The following is a 19,659-nucleotide window of genomic DNA, read 5'->3' on the forward strand; positions in this document are numbered from 1 at the left end:
TGCAACCGGGCGCCTAAGCAGAAATCTGGGCGTCCCAGTAAAATTCATAGTTGTTATTATTGGTTTTCTTTTTTTATGCGTCAGATTTTCGCCCCGAGGAAGCAGTTAAAGAGAGTCTTAAACCTTCTAAAAAAAAACTCTTTTTATTTGACATTGATCTTCAGCAATATCAGCAGTGCTAAAACGCTGCATTCCTGTGGCAGAACAATGTCAATAAATCCACCAAATTCCCGGGTCAAAATGTGGGGAGCGCTTCCTGACAGAGGCAGAGCTTAGTGCTGTAGCTCTGCTGTCAATCCCCGCTGATCACTGTCTCTCCCTGCCACTCTCAGTCTTCTTTCACTGAGAGGGGCGGGGGAGAGGTGGCGATCAGCGGGGATTGATGCTAATGAAGGCAGAGCTACAGCGCTAAGCTCTGCCTTCCCCGGCAGCAAAATGTGGGGGGTTTAATGACATCGTTCTGCCGTGGGAATGCGGCTTTTTAGGACAGCTGATATTGCTGAAGATAAATGTCAAATAAGAGGATTTTTAGAATGCTTCAGACTTCTTTAAGGTTAGGTGTCAGGAAATGGGTTTGTGGTAGTGGTGGTGGTGGGGGGGATGTTAAGGTTAACCACCAAGAAGGGTGTTTGCGCTATGGGAGCGATTAAGGTTAGGTGTCAGGAAAGGAATTAATGCTTATCTTATCTCTTTGTTCACTGTTAACTAATTCCTTTCACACTTTTCTGAAGGCAAATCTGACCGCAGACTGAGCCATGAGGTGAGGGTGGATTCCCTCACAGTGCATCTGTTAACTCTGTGTGTGAGAGAGAGAAAGCTTTGCCTTTCTCTGACTAAGCTTTCTGCAGAGAGTAGAGGAAATGTATCTTATGTGCAACATAAACATTTGTAATTGTGTGTGTGAAACATGACACCTGACAGGCTTTCCATATAACTCTGCTTCAATATTACACTGTCCTTAGCATGTCAGACTGCAGAGATTCACCTTTACAAATGAGACATTCCAAAGATAGCTAAAATCTACACACTTTTGCCTCTGATACTTAACATAAAAAGTAGGAAAATGTTTACACAGGTACTTAGACATTATTTGTACATTGTCATTTTAGAACACTGGGTCTAATAGTGTTCCTTTAAGGTTAGGTGTCAGGAAGGGGGTTTGTGGTGGGGGTGGACAGTTAAGGTTAGACGTCAGGAAGGGGGGTTTGAGGTGGTGGTGGGAGGTATTAAGGTTAGGCATCAAGAATGGGGTGTGCTCTGGGGGAATCGTTAAGGTTAGGTGTCAGGAAAGGTGTTAATGGCAGGGGTGGACAGGTACGTTTAGGCATTAGGAAGGGGGTTTGCACGGGGGGGGGGGGGTTAAAGGTAATTGTCAGTAAAGAGATTAATGGCTGGGGTGGACGCGAGCAAGGTTAGGCATTAGCAAGGAGGTTTGTGGTGGTGGTGGGTGGTTAAGGTTAGGCGTCAAGAAGGGGGTTTGTGTTGGGGGTGGACAGTTATGGTTAGGTGGCAGGAAGTAGGGTTTTAAAGGTTAGGCATCAGAGGGGATGGTTAGGATAAAGCATTGGAGGGGTGGTTAGGGTTAAGCATTAGAGGGGGTGGTTAGGGTTAGGCATCGGAGGGGGGTGGTTAGGTTTAGGCATCAGAGGAGGGTGGTTAGAGTTAGGCATCAGAGGGGGATGGTTAGGGTTAAGCATTGGAGGGGGAGGTTTCTGTGTGAGAGCAGGGTTAGGTTTAGCTGTAGTAAAATATTGGTAATATTAACCGATATTTTACTAACAAAATTAACACTCTAAATAGTCGAATATCAGTCAATGTAACCTATATTCTACTATCGGCAAATTTCCTGGTGCCTTTATTTCACGTACGCGTCCCTTCTTCTGCCTGACTTTGTAAAATATTGTCAGTGCCGCGTGCATATGTCATAATATACAGATATATATAAATATTTTATCGGCTGAGAAACTGTGCTTAGCAGCTACACTCCGGGGCACTAAACCTGCTTCTGCTCTGACTAAACAGGATTCATGTCGGCCAACTTCTCTGGCAGTTAGCTGGCACTTACAGTAATGTTCCCAGTAACACGGCAAGTGGCTGAGCTTAAAGTCGAATTCGGGGCAAACAGGAAAATAGTCACTAGTAAATCCGGTTATGTGTTCGATAAAAAATGATGAAATGATGTTTTCAAGCATAATTCCTGGGGAAAAAATATTTTACTTTTACATAGAGTGTTGAAGGGGTTAGAATGTGGTTTGGGTTTTTATTGCTGATTTACAGTGATGACTGGAGATGAGAATTGAAATTCAACAACATAATGTTTGTTTTTGGGTTCTTTTATTTATTTATTTATTTATTTTTTGCTTTACATAGAATATGAACTCTGCTGGGCTAAACTGGATCTTTGCACAAGGCTGATAAGACTGTAAATGTTAATGACCAACGCCTGTCATCTAAATTGACTAATCAGCTGATAGGTACTTAAAGTGGTATGAAACTTTTCTGTTCTAAAAGATTATTTACATCGTAAAATCTTCTACCACGAAAGAAAAGAAAAAAAAAATTGCAGCTGAACAGAACATCATTCAAACAGTTAAACACAGCGCACTTTGTTCTAAAGAGAAACGCTCATTGATTCCTTGTAAAGCTTCTGGCCGCATCCAAAGAGGTGATAACAGTATATTTTGTTTACATATCTTTATTAGATACATTTAGTAAACATTAGCAGTGCTGAAACTGAGCTCTCTCTGCTTCTAGTATGTGTGCAGCAGAGAAGTGATCACTAGATAGATTTGCATATATACATACAGCAGCTATGAAATAAAATGCAATGGGAGCTCTCAGAGCAGATAAACTGTACTTTGGGAACAAGACAATATTACTTATGCACAAAAGCAAACATGATAACTGTATGGATAATAAAAAGTAGAAAAACACATTTTTGTTGAATGTTATATCAGAGTTTTATCCCACTTTTAGTTTATGAACTAGGCCGCATGTATACTTTTCTACCCCTAAGTTCTTGTGGCTCTCTTATGTGCAGCCCCTCTTCCATGTATGAGAAGTCAATAGAATCGCTAACTTTATGGAAATAGCAAGGTGACAATCATCAACCGACAATCGTTTTGGGGCCTCGCAGGTTCCCCCTTTGTCAGGTTATTCAGACAAAAGATTTTACCAAATACTCTTCTGCCCAAACACCTTAATAAAGGGGTCCATGTGAGGTCCTGAAATGAGTAACGTTCATTGGTTTACAAAGATCTTATGTGTACATTGAGACAATAAACCAACTGATTCTGTACCTAATGTTTAACGTCCATGTATTGCAGCCCCCTTCCCATTCCATGTCCTTTCTCTTGTTCAATTTAACATCCATGCACAACAGGCAGCATGTTATGGCAGCAATGCTCACTCTACTCATGTGCCACCAGTCGCACTTATTGCGCAGTGTGCAGCACGGAATGCTCTGCTGGCAATGGCATAAGCACCATGATATTGCCATGCGCTGCCTGCACATGGCAATTTGCTGTAGCTACTTGAATCAGGCCCAAGGAGAGAAAAGTAATGGGATTAACCGATAAAAATAAATCATTCTTAAAGTGGATCCGAGATAAACTTTTACTCATTGCATCATTGTGTTCCTTACGTATAGTTTATAGGGCATTCTTCAAGCCTAATACTTTTTTTTTTTTTAAATACCCTAATTCCCTATAAACCAAACAAGCCTCGCTCACAGCTCCTCCAGTGCCTTGGCACTCTGAGACCCATGTAGCAAGGGCTTATGGGAGCTCAGTTTGGGCAGGAGTAGGAGGTTGTTACTAGCCAGAGATTTCAGAGGCAGAGGGGAGGAGAGGGGAGTGAAGTTTTCACAGGCTGAGGGCTGGAGATGCAGAGCAGCTTGCCTGTGTGTAACGATCACAAGCAGAACATGGCTGCTCTCATTGTATCACAGGAAGAAATAATCATATACTCCAGTGCCTTGGCACTCTGAGACCCATGTAGCAAGGGCTTATGGGAGCTCAGTCTGGGCAGGAGTAGGAGGAGGTTACTAGCCAGAGATTTCAGAGGCAGAGGGGAGGAGAGGGGAGTGAAGGTTTCACAGGCTGAGGGCTGGAGATGCAGAGCAGCTTGCCTGTGTGTAATGATCACAAGCAGAACATGGCTGCTCTCATTGTATCACAGGAAGAAATAATCATATACTGTTGAAGCTGTTTGCAGCTAGATTTGCTGTGTAAACTATGTAAACTTTAGATAAGATATTTAGACAAGTTACGTGTAATAGTTAATTTTTAATCTTGGATCTGCTTTAAGGTAAAACAGTTGAGGGAGATAATTGATGAGATAAAACAGATAAGGGGATAATTCATGGGATAAACCAGTGTGACTAGTGTGACTCAAGTTACTTACGTAACATGAGCGTTGCTATGGTAATGTGTGTTACACAAGTAGCCTAGCATGTTATACCCTAGCAACGCTTGCATTACCTGGGTAATGCATGTTGCTCTCGATGCACAATGCGCACTACCTTGCTATCATAATTATTGGTAACATTTCAGTGCTCTCTCTGTGCATAGCAACTTTACTAAAGTTTTGTGCATATGCTCCAGGGAGAGATAAATCCTGGATTAAAAAGGAAAATTCAAGAGATAAGCCAGATAAGGAGAGGTAATCCATTAGATACAGTTTGTGAATCAACCTTATTGTTTGAAAAGGTGTCAGGGGCCGTATTTGGGAGGGAGGGGTTGTCTGTACAAGGGGACAGTACATGCTGGTAAAGAGGGGACAGTGCCATAGAGGATCAGGTCATTAGAGCACAGGGATCGTCAGGCATCTAATAGATGCATGTGTTAAATACCGGTAATCGGGGGCCCAAGCGGTGAGTTGGGCGTCCGATGCGGGCAGGAGTCGATTGTCTCAGTTGTTTGGGTGAGTGTGTTAGGAGGTTCAGTTAGGGCATTGGTGGGGTGTTTAGTAGTGATGCTCAAATACCCCTTTTTAAAATTCGAGTTTGGTCGAATTCGAATAGTAAATTATTCGAGGTCAGTCGAATATTCGAGTCGAATAATTTTTACTATTCGATTCGACCTCGGACTTCGAGCTCACTATTCGAGTCGGTATTCGAGCTCACTATTCGAGCTGACTATTCGAATTGGCCTTAAATAGCTTCCAACACTTGTTTTGAGGGTGAATGATGCAAGAAACATCTTTTTTTCCAAGTAACAACAGCAAGTGATTATGTGGGGATGTTCCTTTAAAAAAAAATGTGGAAAGAGAAGTTGTGTCCTAAATTTTGTTCAGTAGTGTTACTGTATATACTTGTTCTTCTTCTTCTTTATCTTTCTTCTTCTTCTAGATCTTCTTCTATATCTTCTTCTTCTTCTTCTTCTTCTTCTTCTTCTTCATCTTCTTCTTCTTCTTCTTCTTCATCATCTTCTTCTTCTTCTTCTTCTTCTTCATCATCTTCTTCTTCATCTTCTTCATCTTCTTCTTCATCTTCATCTTCATCTTCTTCTTCTTCTTCATCTTCATCTTCTTCATCTTCTTCTTCTTCATCTTCTTCTTCTTCTTCTTCTTCATCTTCTTCTTCTTCATCTTCTTCTTCTTCATCTTCTTCTTCTTCTTCTTCTTCATCTTCTTCTTCTTCATCTTCTTCTTCTTCATCTTCTTCTTCTTCTTCTTCTTCTTCTTCATCTTCTTCTTCTTCATCTTCTTCTTCTTTTTCATCTTCTTTTTCATCTTCTTCTTCATCTTCTTCTTCATCTTCTTCTTCATCTTCTTCTTCTTCATCTTCTTCATCTTCTTCTTCTTTATCTTCTTCTTCTTTTTCATCTTCTTCTTCATCATCTTCACGTATTTCTCTTTTCAATTTTTTTTTAAAGAAATGCAGCTATTTTTGAGCGTAACAAATAGCTGGTGGGCGCACGCATGTTGGAAGCGCCATTGTATGTGCTCCCTGGCAGTGGAAACACAAAGACAGCAGGAGGTAAATTCAGCAGCAGGAGGAGGAGGATGAGTGTGTGGCAGCAGGCAGTCAATGAGGCAGGCAGCTCGCCGTGACATAATAGCCCTGGTACCTAGCGGTGATACCAGGGCTGTAAATAAACACAACAGGAGGTCCCAGACAGCGGTCGTGCAGCCCACATTGTGTCCAATACACAACTGGGACAACACAGTTTTCAACCCGGGCACCTCAGAAAAATTAAACCTTTTTTTTTTTTTAATGGTTTTTTGGTTTTTGGTTTTACAACCAATATAGCTATTGTTTGACGTAATAGCTGGTGGCAGAGTGGCAGCAGAAGAAGGTAATTCTGTGTACCCTGGCAGTGGGAAACACAGACAGACAGCAGCAGCAGGAGGAGGAATGGAGGAGTAGGCGAGCAGCTATTGTTTGACGTAATAGCTGGTGGCAGAGTGGCAGCAGAAGGTAAATCATCTGTGTACCCTGGCAGTGGGAAACACAGACAGACAGCAGCAGCAGCAGCAGGAGGAGGTATGGAGGAGCAGTGTGAGTGTGGCAGCAGGTAGGCAGCGTGACATAATAGCCCTGGTACCTAGCGGTGATACCAGGGCTGTAAATAAACACAACAGGAGGTCCCAGACAGCGGTCGTGCAGCCCACATTGTGTCCAATACACAACTGGGACAACACAGTTTTCAACCCGGGCACCTCAGAAAAATTAAACCTTTTTTTTTTTTTTAATGTTTTTTTGGTTTTTGGTTTTACAACCAATATAGCTATTGTTTGACGTAATAGCTGGTGGCAGAGTGGCAGCAGAAGAAGGTAATTCTGTGTACCCTGGCAGTGGGAAACACAGACAGACAGCAGAAGGGCAGTACACAGCAGCCCACTGTAGGTGTAAAATGTGTGGCTGCAGGCGACGTAATAGTCAAAGTGAACCAGGCTGGCTTAGTGAGCAGGAGCCAGGAGGTGGTAAAGGGTGGTAAGGCACATTAACGATGGTTCCGGCAGCCAGTTCATGTCCCCCTCTCGCCGACAACAGGGGCCAGGAACTCGCCTTCCACCCACGCCTGGTTCATCTTGAGAAACGTCAGTCTGTCCACAGACTTGTGAGACAGACGTGAGCGTTTCTCGGTGACCACGCCACCAGCTGCACTGAAGCAGCGCTCGGACAGCACGCTGGAAGGGGGGCAGGACAGCACTTCCAGGGCGTACTGCGCCAGCTCGCTCCAGATCTCCATGCGCTTGAGCCAATACTCCATGGGATCAACAGGGGCATCGCTGTCAAGCCCGCTGTACGACCCCATGTAGTCAGCCACCATGCGGGTCAGGCGCTGGCTGTGACCGGAGGAGGATGCTGCTGCATGCATCTCCTCTCTAGTCACTGCTGCCGGAGCCTCTACAGTCCTGTAGAGCTCGTGGCTGAGAGACAGCAGGTCTGTGGGGCGCTTGCTGCTGCTGGATGCAGGCACCTGCTGCTGCCTCTGTGCTGGCTGCTGGACAGTGGGGGTGGAAGGCTGGGGGAAGGCTTCCTCCAAGCGCTCAACAAGGGCCTGCTGCAAGCTCCTTATTTGTTGCGCTGGGTCTCCTCCTGCAGGCGGCAGGAACTGGCTCAACTTCCCCTTGAGGCGTGGGTCCAACATCATGCTGATCCAGATCTCCTCCCTCTGCTTCATCTGGATCACCCTGGGGTCCCTGCGCAGGCACGTCAGCATGTGCGCTGCCATTGGGAAGAGGCGGGCCACGTCTGCTGGCACATCAACGTCAGTGCTGTCCTCATCCTCCTCCTCTGCCGCCTCATCCTCTCTCCACCCCCGCACCAACTCAGCTGCGCTGTGCTGAACCCCCTCATCAGCAGCCAGGTCAGGGACCTCCACCAAGTCCTCCTCCTCCTCCCCCTCAGAGGTGGACTGCGCAGCTGGTTGCCGCTCCTGCTGGTCCAAGGCTGCCGCTCCCTGTTCCAGCAAAGCATCGAGGGCCCTGTTCAGCAGAGAAACCAGGGGCACCCACTCGCAGACCATAGCATGGTCCCTGCTCACCATGTTTGTGGCCTGCAGGAAGGGAGCCAGCACAAAGCACACCTGCTGCATGTGCCTCCAGTCATCATCGGGGACGATGGACGGGATGTTGCTGGTCTTGTCCCTTCTCTGAGCTGCGGAAACAGTGGCCAGGGCAAGGTACTGTTTGACAGCGTGCCTCTGTTCAACCAGACGCTCCAACATCGCCAGGGTGGAGTTCCAGCGAGTCGGAACGTCAAGGATCAGCCGATGGCGTGGCAGATCCAGCTCCTTTTGCACGTCTTCCAGGCTCGCACAGGCTGCAGCCGAGCGCCGGAAGTGACGCACAACATTCCTTGACGTTTCCAGCAGTTCGCCCATCCCCTGGTAGGTGCGCAGGAACTTCTGCACCACCAGGTTCAGCACGTGGGCAAGACAGGGGATGTGGGTCAGGTTTCCCCTGTCTATTGCGGCAACCAGATTGGCCCCATTGTCGGCCACCACCTCTCCGACTCTGAGGCCTCTGGGGGTCAGCCAAATCCTCTCCTGCTCCTGGAGTTTGGCCAACACATGGGTTGCCGTCAGCTTGGTCTTCCCAAGGCTGACCAAGTGCAGCAGCGCTTGGCAGTGGCGGGCCTTCACGCTGCTGCTGAGGCGGGGGGTTTGGCCAGGTGTGCCGGAGGATGGCAGAGGATCGGAGGAACCTGCTGCAGTTCCCCTGACCCTGCGGGGTGGCACCACCCACTGTGTTGCTGCTGCTGCTGTGCCCGCTGCTGCTCTCCCATCCTCACCCCCTTCCACCAAGCTGACCCAGTGGACAGTGAAGGACAGGTAGCGGCCTGTCCCGAAGCGGCTGCTCCAGGAGTCCATGGTGACGTGGACCCTTTCACCAACCGCGTGCTCCAGCCCTCGCTCCACATTGGCCATCACAAAGCGGTGCAGTGCAGGAATGGCCTTGCGGGCAAAGAAGTGTCTGCTGGGGAGCTGCCAGTCTGGGGCTGCGCAAGCAAGCAGCGCACGAATGTCGCTCCCCTCCTGCACGAGCGTGTACGGCAGGAGTTGGGAGCACATGGCCCGTGCCGGCAAGCCGTTCAGCTGCCGCACGCGACGGCTGCTGGGAGGCAGAGCCCTAACCACCCCCTGGAAGGACTCGCTCAAAAGGCTCTGGCGTGGCCTTTTGCTGACACGGGAATCAGCAGACACAGCAGAGGAGGCCACTGAGGACTGGCTGCCAGAACAGGCCTCAGTGTCGGCGGCAGGAGTTGCAGAGGGGGGAGGAGCAGTGCGTTTCCGCACTCCTGCTGGTGCTGCTGGAGGAGCAGGAGGGCGGGTGGCTGCTGTTGCTGCTGCTGCTGCTGAAGGCTGTGCAGTGATGGGTGTGGTGCCACTGCCAGCACCAGATGCCTTCAGCCTCTGGAACTCCTCATGCTGGTGGAAATGTTTAGCCGCAAGGTGGTTGATGAGCGAGCTGGTGCAGAACTTTAAGGGGTCTGCACCTCTGCTCAACTTCCGCTGACAGTGGTTGCAAGTGGCGTACTTGCTGTACACAGTGGGCATGGTGAAATATCGCCAGATTGGTGACTTAAACATCCCCCTACGGCATGGAAGCGCTGCTGCCTGTCTCCCTGTGGTGGTTGGGGGGGGGGGGCTTGGGGGGCTTGGGTGCGGCTGGTGGTGGTACTGGCAGATGCTGCTGCTGCTGCTGCTGAGCCTGAGACACCAGCAGGCTGTGGGACCTGCCTACTGCTGCTGCCAATGCTTGCAATGATGCGCCTCCTTGCAAGGCCCACAAGAGCATCCTCCTCCTCCTCCTCAGAGCTGCTGAGGACGACATCCCCTGGAGGTGGTGGCACCCAGTCTCTGTCTGTCACCGGGTCATCATCATCCTCCCCCTCCTGAAACATGTCCTGCTGGGATGAGGACCCCCCAAACTCCTCTCCTGATGCATGGATGGGCTGCTTGACTGTCGCCACAGTCTTGCTGTCCAATCCCTCATCCCCCAAAGTGCCCATCAGCATCTCCTCCTCAAGATCGCCAACAACAGCAGACAATTTACTCATGATGCCTGGGGTCAAAAGACTGCTGAATGACAGGTCGGCGAGTGACGGTGAACTGGCCTCCTCCCCAGACCCTGCTGGGCGGCTGCTGCGAACAGGGGTGGTGGTGGTGGTGGTGGTGAGGGTGGAGGCCTCGGATGCAGAGCTGATGGCGGGCTGCTCATCCTCCGTCATGAGTTGCACCACAGTGTCTGCATCCTTTTCCTCAATGGGACGTTTCCGACCCGGCTGGAGGAAAATGGGAGCAGGTGCTACACGCTGCTGCTGCTGTGTCTCTGCAGCGTGAGTTGCAGATGCTCCTGCTGGGCGGCGCCCAAGGCGTCCACGGCCAGTGGCTATGGGAGGAATGTTAGCCACTGACGCTGCTGCTGCTGCTGCGGAACTGTGCATGGTGGCGCGCCCGCGGCCGCGGCTTGCCACAATGCTGCTCCCTCTCCTCCTGATTCCCTTGCTGCCCTTCCCCTTGCCCAAACCGCGCTGGCTGCCACTTCCAGACATCTTCAATGTTTTGGGCGTATAGAGAAAAGTTTTTTAAAAGGGCGGCTGAAAAGTGGGGTACTTTAATGGAGTGGGTTGGTTGGTGAGGTGACTGAGTGAGTGTCCCCTAGTACAGTAAGTAAGTAGTAACAGTCAGGAAGTACAACTAGCAGTTACAATAATCAGTAGTAATCACAAGTAAATTTAGTGTGTGTACACTCAGACAGTGAGTGCACGCACGCAGGAGCTAGTAGCCTATGGACAGTGACTGAGTGTCCTAGACTCCTAGTACAGTAAGAGTAAGTAGTAACAGTAAGTAGAACTAACTAATTACGATAATCAATCAGCGATCAGAAGGAAATAGAGTGTGTGTTGTGTGTGTACACTCAGACAGTGAGTGCACGCACGCAGGAGCTAGTAGCCTATGAACACAGTGACTGAGTGTCCTAGACTCCTAGTACAGTAAGAGTAAGTAGTAACAGTAAGTAGAACTAACTAATTACAATAATCAATCAGCGATCAGAAGGAAATGGAGTGTGGGTGTGTGTACACTCAGACAGTGAGTGCACGCACGCAGGAGCTAGTAGCCTATGAACACAGTGACTGAGTGTCCTAGACTCCTAGTACAGTAAGAGTAAGTAGTAACAGTAAGAAGAACTAACTAATTACAATAATCAATCAGCGATCAGAAGGAAATGGAGTGTGGGTGTGTGTACACTCAGACAGTGAGTGCACGCACGCAGGAGCTAGTAGCCTATGAACACAGTGACTGAGTGTCCTAGACTCCTAGTACAGTAAGAGTAAGTAGTAACAGTAAGTAGAACTAACTAATTACAATAATCAATCAGCGATCAGAAGGAAATGGAGTGTGGGTGTGTGTACACTCAGACAGTGAGTGCACGCACGCAGGAGCTAGTAGCCTATGAACACAGTGACTGAGTGTCCTAGACTCCTAGTACAGTAAGAGTAAGTAGTAACAGTAAGAAGAACTAACTAATTACAATAATCAATCAGCGATCAGAAGGAAATGGAGTGTGGGTGTGTGTACACTCAGACAGTGAGTGCACGCACGCAGGAGCTAGTAGCCTATCAACACAGTGACTGAGTGTCCTAGACTCCTAGTACAGTAAGAGTAAGTAGTAACAGTAAGTAGAACTAACTAATTACAATAATCAATCAGCGATCAGAAGGAAATGGAGTGTGGGTGTGTGTACACTCAGACAGTGAGTGCACGCACGCAGGAGCTAGTAGCCTATGAACACAGTGACTGAGTGTCCTAGACTCCTAGTACAGTAAGAGTAAGTAGTAACAGTAAGTAGAACTAACTAATTACAATAATCAATCAGCGATCAGAAGGAAATGGAGTGTGGGTGTGTGTACACTCAGACAGTGAGTGCACGCACGCAGGAGCTAGTAGACTATGAACACAGTGACTGAGTGTCCTAGACTCCTAGTACAGTAAGAGTAAGTAGTAACAGTAAGTAGAACTAACTAATTACAATAATCAATCAGCGATCAGAAGGAAATGGAGTGTGGGTGTGTGTACACTCAGACAGTGAGTGCACGCACGCAGGAGCTAGTAGCCTATGAACACAGTGACTGAGTGTCCTAGACTCCTAGTACAGTAAGAGTAAGTAGTAACAGTAAGTAGAACTAACTAATTACAATAATCAATCAGCGATCAGAAGGAAATGGAGTGTGGGTGTGTGTACACTCAGACAGTGAGTGCACGCACGCAGGAGCTAGTAGCCTATGAACACAGTGACTGAGTGTCCTAGACTCCTAGTACAGTAAGAGTAAGTAGTAACAGTAAGAAGAACTAACTAATTACAATAATCAATCAGCGATCAGAAGGAAATGGAGTGTGGGTGTGTGTACACTCAGACAGTGAGTGCACGCACGCAGGAGCTAGTAGCCTATCAACACAGTGACTGAGTGTCCTAGACTCCTAGTACAGTAAGAGTAAGTAGTAACAGTAAGTAGAACTAACTAATTACAATAATCAATCAGCGATCAGAAGGAAATGGAGTGTGGGTGTGTGTACACTCAGACAGTGAGTGCACGCACGCAGGAGCTAGTAGCCTATGAACACAGTGACTGAGTGTCCTAGACTCCTAGTACAGTAAGAGTAAGTAGTAACAGTAAGTAGAACTAACTAATTACAATAATCAATCAGCGATCAGAAGGAAATGGAGTGTGGGTGTGTGTACACTCAGACAGTGAGTGCACGCACGCAGGAGCTAGTAGCCTATGAACACAGTGACTGAGTGTCCTAGACTCCTAGTACAGTAAGAGTAAGTAGTAACAGTAAGTAGAACTAACTAATTACAATAATCAATCAGCGATCAGAAGGAAATGGAGTGTGGGTGTGTGTACACTCAGACAGTGAGTGCACGCACGCAGGAGCTAGTAGCCTATGAACACAGTGACTGAGTGTCCTAGACTCCTAGTACAGTAAGAGTAAGTAGTAACAGTAAGAAGAACTAACTAATTACAATAATCAATCAGCGATCAGAAGGAAATGGAGTGTGGGTGTGTGTACACTCAGACAGTGAGTGCACGCACGCAGGAGCTAGTAGCCTATCAACACAGTGACTGAGTGTCCTAGACTCCTAGTACAGTAAGAGTAAGTAGTAACAGTAAGTAGAACTAACTAATTACAATAATCAATCAGCGATCAGAAGGAAATGGAGTGTGGGTGTGTGTACACTCAGACAGTGAGTGCACGCACGCAGGAGCTAGTAGCCTATGAACACAGTGACTGAGTGTCCTAGACTCCTAGTACAGTAAGAGTAAGTAGTAACAGTAAGTAGAACTAACTAATTACAATAATCAATCAGCGATCAGAAGGAAATGGAGTGTGGGTGTGTGTACACTCAGACAGTGAGTGCACGCACGCAGGAGCTAGTAGCCTATGAACACAGTGACTGAGTGTCCTAGACTCCTAGTACAGTAAGAGTAAGTAGTAACAGTAAGTAGAACTAACTAATTACAATAATCAATCAGCGATCAGAAGGAAATGGAGTGTGGGTGTGTGTACACTCAGACAGTGAGTGCACGCACGCAGGAGCTAGTAGCCTATGAACACAGTGACTGAGTGTCCTAGACTCCTAGTACAGTAAGAGTAAGTAGTAACAGTAAGAAGAACTAACTAATTACAATAATCAATCAGCGATCAGAAGGAAATGGAGTGTGGGTGTGTGTACACTCAGACAGTGAGTGCACGCACGCAGGAGCTAGTAGCCTATCAACACAGTGACTGAGTGTCCTAGACTCCTAGTACAGTAAGAGTAAGTAGTAACAGTAAGTAGAACTAACTAATTACAATAATCAATCAGCGATCAGAAGGAAATGGAGTGTGGGTGTGTGTACACTCAGACAGTGAGTGCACGCACGCAGGAGCTAGTAGCCTATGAACACAGTGACTGAGTGTCCTAGACTCCTAGTACAGTAAGAGTAAGTAGTAACAGTAAGTAGAACTAACTAATTACAATAATCAATCAGCGATCAGAAGGAAATGGAGTGTGGGTGTGTGTACACTCAGACAGTGAGTGCACGCACGCAGGAGCTAGTAGCCTATGAACACAGTGACTGAGTGTCCTAGACTCCTAGTACAGTAAGAGTAAGTAGTAACAGTAAGTAGAACTAACTAATTACAATAATCAATCAGCGATCAGAAGGAAATGGAGTGTGGGTGTGTGTACACTCAGACAGTGAGTGACCGCACGCAGGAGCTAGTAGCCTATGGACAGTGACTGAGTGTCCTAGACTCCTAGTACAGTAAGAGTAACTAGTAACAGTAAGTAGAACTAACTAATTACAATAATCAATCAGCGATCAGAAGGAAATAGAGTGTGTGTACACACAGACAGTGAGTGAGTGCACACACGCAGGAGCTAGCTAGTAGCCTATAAACAGTGACAGTCAGTGAGTGTCCTACTCCTAGTACAGTATAACTACAATACTATTAGTAAAGGACAGCAGAAATACTGGTATAGATGAGAGAAATAAACAGAGGACAGCTGCCCACAGAGGCAAGGCCCCCCTGAGGCCTAAACCTGTAAGCTTGCAGCAGCTGCCTGTCTCTAATGTAACACACAAGCTACTAACTAAAATACAATGTCTATCTAACTAACAACAATATAGGTGTATATGGCAGGTGTAGGTGAGCAAAAATGCTAGGTAAATGATCACAATAGAGCACTTGCTAAGCCAAAGCACAAAGGAGCAACTCTCTCTCTGTACAAGTCTCAGGCAAGCATGGAGAAACGGAACATGGCGGCCGCTATTTATAGGGTAGGGGCTGGCCAGGGTCCCCCTCTGTGATTGGCTGCCGTCAGAGGGCCTGGGAGCCCTCTGATTGGCTCTAAGGACATCAATCTGGGCTATGACGCTATTCGAGCTCGGTACCGAGCTCGAATAGCGCCGGGTTGCTCGAATAGCTCGAATAGTGAATGGGCTATTCGAGTGTACTCGGATAGCCCATTCGAATAGCTCCAGCTATTCGGAGCTCGAATACCGAGCTCGAATAGCTGGAAAAGAGCTCGAATATTCGAGCTACTCGAATATTCGAGCTCTGCTGAGCACCACTGGTGTTTAGACATTTAGTGGGTGGTTCAAGTTCGGCACATACCGGGGCGGAAGGGGGGGGGGGGGGGGGAGGTATTTGGTGGGGAGTCCAGCACTTAGTGTTTACACACTTACAATAGGATTCGGCATTAGGCAGAGAGGATCAGTTTTCGCACTTAAAGAAATGGTTAAGCATCAGAAGGGGGGGGGGGGGGGGGGTTGTTTATGCATTTAGAAGGGAGAGTTCAGGTGCAAATGGGTGTCGGGTAGTGCATAGTAAAGTATTGGTTTTGGTAAATTGATTTGGTAATTTAAATTAGCGATATTTTACTATTAGCGGCACCACCCAACGCCCAACTCAAGCAGTACCACCACAACATGTACTCCTGCCATAGTTTCACTTGAGATTGTCATCTAACCAGTAACCACACCACTTAACTTGAGGAATCATTGGGCTCTATCTATGCCACGACTATGTACAGAGGTTGTCAGTGATTTTGATGATTTCTGCTCGTGTTCATAAATTATTATATACCTCTTTTCTACAGTACAATTTTGTTTGACTTTTGACGTTTTGGCAAGTAAACGGACCGGATCCTGATCGGATCCTGACTTGATCCTGATCAGAACCATATGGTTCCGATCTGGATCCGGTCCGTTTGTATCAGGCATGCATCAGGCTGCCATCCAGATCCGTGGGCAAAAAATAGCGAAATTTAAAAAAAAAAATGTTGGGGTCAGCAGAAGGTGCACCTGGTGCACCTGTAGAATCAGGCTCCTCCACTGTAGGCCTCACCTCCACCTCCGACATTCTGCCAAACAGCTTCAGCATGTCTGTCACTGCTGCTCCACTCTAGACATGCTTGGCCCATGTGTCCCCATCCGAAATGGCCGCTTGGATACGCATAGGAAGTGGAGTAGAACTTCAGGTTTTTGTAGGCAGTGTGTTCTGTGCCTTCCGTTCCCCATTGGTTTCTGTGTTCCTGATGGTGCTGTCAGGCTCAGGTCCGGCTCCGGTCCGGGTGCATGGGCCGGAGATCCGGACCCAAAAAATAGCGCATGTTGGAAAAGAGTCCGGAGTCCGGATCCGATCCGGCTCCGTACTGTACGGAACGGACGTGTGTGAACGTCCGCATAGCCTTTACATTGCTATGCGGAAAGTACGTTCTGTTTGTACAGTATGCAGTCCGGATCAGATCCGGAAAATCCTTGCTTTCGCAGCATCCGGAAAATGCTTTCGCAGCATTAAACTTGCAAATCGTCAGCTCGTCTCGGGCTATTTTTAACTCCGCCGCCGTGCAATAAAAACGTCAAGGGTGCAATCGTTTTTTTGTAGCAAGGCTTCCATCGTGTACAAAGTTAGCAACTCATAAGCGAGGATGTGGCGGTCCTTAATTTGATGATTGAAAATGCAAGGCGACCAATCAGATTTCGTGAATATTAGCGGACAAACAGGATGAGCGCTAAGCTGATTTAAAGGCTAACCAGATATTAGAATTTTTTTTGTAATGCAAACAGCTTTTCCATTGCCTCTTTATTTCTGACTGTGAGATATTTTCATTGTTGTACTGTTCAGTCTAGCAGAGGAAGCAGTCATCAATCATCTTTTGGTGGCCTGCCAGCTCTGGACTAATGACAAGTGATGCACGCTCCTAGAGAGGGTACCTGTGTGATGGGCAAAATAGATAGATTTTAAAGAGGAACTTCAGCCTAAACAAACATACTGTCATTAAGTTACATTAGTTATGTTAATTAAAATAGATAGGTAATATAATTTCTTACCCACCCTGTTTTAAAAGAGCAGGCAAATGTTTGAGTTCATGAGGGCAGCCATCTTTTTGTTTGAAAGGGGGCGACAGGGAGCATGAGACACAGTTCCAACTGCCCTGTGTGCTGATCACCCCTCCCAGTTGCTAGGCAACGTGAATAACAAAATAGGAAATCCCATCATACTTTGCACAGCATCAGGGAAAAAAAGCCAGGGCAGTTTTCTTTGATGGGTGGAGCTTAGCTAAAAATGCAGCTAAAAATGATGCTTTGGTAAGAAAAACAAAGTTCTTATGCTGTGAAACTGTTAAACACCAAGCCTTTTCAGTTCTGCTGAGTAGATTTTTAGTCCGGAGGTTCACTTTAAGGTGAACCGGAGGTGAAAATAAACTGATGAGATAAACAATTATATTTATCCTCCTAAAATGACTTTTTTTTAGGTATCCCAGGATTTTCTTTTATGTTGAAACATTTACAAAGTAGGTTGAATGTTTTACTGTCTCTAATCAGTGGCAGCCTATCAAGTCCCCCAGAGCTAGAGAAAGGCCAATAGTTCATGTATTTTATTTCTCCCTGCCCTCAGAAGTTGTATTCTGCCAGGAAAACTTTTATGGCTGTAATTAGCTTATCAGTGATGGTTACTGTATTCCCGACAAGACAGAAACTGTCACTTCCATGCCTAGAAATTAACTTTTTCAGGCAGCAAAATAAATCAAGTAAAACAGTCTGGTTATTAATGTGTTTTGTTCTGTACATACACATTTGAAGGTAAAGAGGCACCCTGGTTGAAATAAAAGCATCTAAAAACAACTTAAAATCGAGGAAATAATATGAGGTGGCTTACCTCAATAACGAAATCCTTGTATATGACAAAAGATTTTTATTTAGCACAGGCAACGCGTTTCGCGGGTCCAAGCCCGCTTCATGAGGTCAATAAAAGTGCCAAATAAACAAGTCGATATGGCAAAGGGAGCCTCATTTGTCTCCTATATTTTTTTCCCTGCAAGGTGCTGAGACACCCCCACTACACTATGTACATACACATGTTTATCTCATCATGTCACATGTTGCCTCGGGTACATTTTAAGAAATTTTCTAAAAACCATAGAACAGCCTAACAGTTTTAATGCTTGTATCTTATACCATCATTGACTGCCCCTTGTTTTAAAGATATTTACTCCCCTTTGGAAATCTACATATCTTTGGAAAGTCGAGAATCTTGGCTTTCATTTGCACTATGCCTGGGGCTGGATTTCTGGAGAGGCCACAAAAGCCTGGGTCTTGGGCGGCTGCAGCCCAGGGGGAGGGGCACCTGGACATGAAAGAGGAGTTGCTACATATAAAAGAGGAGGCTGAAATAAGCAGTAACACTTGAAAAAAGGGAAACTGATGTTCAAGGGAGCTGTTCATGAAAGAGGAGGGGCTACACTAAATGCATGATACACATGAAAGAGGGGGCTGCACATGGAATGGGAGGGGGGCTGCTGCACAAAGAAGGGGAGTCACAGCATACTTGGCCTAGGGGCACACAAAGTATAAACCCGATGTTATTGCAGGTGGCAGATGCGCTCCTCTTATTAATTATGAAAAATACAAAATACAATATGCAATAGCACTTCTGGATCGCTCTGTAAAGGAAGGATAAATCCTAAATACTAATTGTGTGATATTAAATTTGCATGCAAGTTGGAAAAATATACCATCTCATTTAAAAGAGGGTTAGATGCTTTCCTTGCGATGAAAGACATCCATGGCAATTATTACTAGGTAATGCCCAGTACCATTTATGGTACACAGTATTTTCTATGCCTTTTCTGTGTGTTTTATGTTTTTACAGCCTTTCGATGCCTCATCCCATATTCTTCCCCCATTCTCGGGGTGTAATCGGCCTATTTAAGTCTCGCTCCCATCGCTGCATATATTTAATTTTCTCTGAAGAGGTTGCTCCACGTAGTTGGTCATAGATTAATGAGAGCGGTTTATTAGGTATATCTTTTGACTCGCAGTTCTCCTCTAAGAATGTGAACTGACTTAATGGTCTTGAATGCAGTCGGCCTTTTACATAATGAGACGCCTCAAGGTAAAAAAAAAAAAAAAACTCTCCAGGATATATATGATATTTTAAGCACGACTCTGGAAAACATATTATTTTATTATAGTTTATTAGGTTTTTTGGTGTGTATTACGCTTTACATAGTTACATAGTTATTTTGGTTGAAAAAAGACATATGTCCATCGAGGTCAACCAGTACAAAGTACAACTCCAGCCTGCTCCCTCACATATCCCTGTTCATCCAGAGGAAGGCGAAAAACCCCCACAAGGCATGGTCCAATTAGCCCCAAAAGGGAAAAATTCCTTCCCGACTCCAGATGGCAATCAGATAAAATCCCTGGATCAACATCATTAGGCATTACCTAGTAATTGTAGCCATGGATGTCTTTCAACGCAAGTTAACTTTCCTACAAACAAACTAACCAGCTTGTGATAGGCTCACACAAGCAGAGTGTGTGAGTCATACAGAGCCTGCAGGGGGCCTGGAGAGGGTGTGTATAGCTTCTATCCAATCACAAGCAGCCCTGCACATTCCAGTCTGACTGCCTCAGCCCGACAGAGCCGACAGAGGAGAGAAGATTAGATCCTATAACAGAGATAATACAGTCACTGTGCAAGTAGGAAAGGCTGCAGTAAGCCAGACCACATTAAAACAGGCATAGGAACTTATAGAAGAAATAAGGATGAAAATGTTGTTACAGAGTCTCTTTAAGGCCTTATTTCGCCATGATCCTTTTCTGGTCAGTTATAATAATTTTGAGGCTGATCAGTGTATATTTCACAT

General features: G+C 46.3%; 1 protein-coding gene across 16 annotated transcripts in view; it reads right to left on the reverse strand.

Moving 5' to 3' along the window:
- The window catches only part of EPHA6 (EPH receptor A6), a 1,277,595-nt gene that overhangs the window by 630,056 nt on the left and 627,880 nt on the right, over positions 1-19,659 (reverse strand). The gene's annotated exons all lie outside the window — the stretch shown is intronic.

The sequence above is a fragment of the Hyperolius riggenbachi genome, chromosome 2, assembly GCF_040937935.1.
Source record: "Hyperolius riggenbachi isolate aHypRig1 chromosome 2, aHypRig1.pri, whole genome shotgun sequence".
Classification (NCBI taxonomy): domain Eukaryota; kingdom Metazoa; phylum Chordata; class Amphibia; order Anura; family Hyperoliidae; genus Hyperolius; species Hyperolius riggenbachi.